Raw genomic sequence first — 1,196 nt, 5'->3', positions numbered from 1 at the left:
TCTCTCTCTCTCTCTCTCTCTCTCTCTCTCTCTCTCTCTCTCTCTCTCTCTTTCTCTCTCTCTCAATTTTTAGCTATATATGTACAAATCTTTTGCATTGAAATAAACATTGCATTAGCTGACTATTTATAGGAATCATCGTTATATATTAAATGGACTTGATTGAATTGATTACGACTTGGTTCCAATTTTAGAAAAGTCGGTATCGATTGCATTATTCTACACGGATAGTAATTATCTGCTTTGAACAATAACCGACGCACAAACAATTAGTTAATTGGAATAATAACACGTAGCATACATTCATTGCGTACAGATTAATCCCAATTACGAAGCTTTGTAATTACGTAAATAATATTACGGATGAGTTTATTTTTAAATCGTCTTTAAATAATATGCACGATGCACAATGAGCCTATGCTCTATTACCCTATTAATTTTGCAGCACTAATTGAATTACGTAAAGACGATGTTATGACATAGGTACAGCTCCCATAGACGATATTCCTACAAAAAGGTGTCATCATGCTCTCCTACAATAAACTCTCACAATATTCGCGGATAAATTACAATGTTATTGTGAAATTATCAAAAGTTGGCATAACAATACATTATCTTGATCTGTATACAAGGTGTCCCACCTAACTCGATCATATGAAATATTCCGTTTAGTTTTTATGAAGGAAAAAATATTTTAGATAAAAGTGGAATAGTTTCAAGAGGAATTTTAATCAAGTTTTTTTTCTTCTGGAGGCGCCAAAAAAATATAAAGATCATCTCAACTTTTTTTTAATAAAATTGTGTAATATTTTACATACACAGAAAAAAATATTTTTGGTCAAATTAATTAGAATTCTGGTGAAAAATGAACAATCCAGAATTCTAGTTAAAGCTAGAAGATTTCTGGTTAAATTTATTAAATTTCTATATGAAATAACCAATATTTAGTAGATTTAATAAAAAAATCTAGTAGATTTAACCAAAATTCTGAATCGTTCATTTTCTACCAGAATTCCAATTAATTTAACCAAACATTTTTTCTCCTAGGGTAAAAACCATTAAATGTGGATCACTCTTTAAAAAAAGTTTCATATTTTTATCCAGAACAATATCAAATAATTAATAAAATATTTAATAGCCATTGATCATAAAAATTACATTATGAATGATTTTGTTCCATTTCATTATCATTTTAT

The 1,196-nt window shown here is 28.3% G+C and overlaps 1 pseudogene; it reads right to left on the bottom strand.

The window, feature by feature from the left end:
• The window catches only part of LOC108691088, a 56,923-nt pseudogene that overhangs the window by 15,078 nt on the left and 40,649 nt on the right, over nt 1-1,196 (bottom strand).

Source organism: Atta colombica, unplaced genomic scaffold (genome assembly GCF_001594045.1).
Source record: "Atta colombica isolate Treedump-2 unplaced genomic scaffold, Acol1.0 scaffold39, whole genome shotgun sequence".
In the NCBI taxonomy this organism is placed as follows: Eukaryota; Metazoa; Arthropoda; class Insecta; order Hymenoptera; family Formicidae; genus Atta; species Atta colombica.
This window is presented reverse-complemented; position numbering and strand designations above follow the sequence as displayed.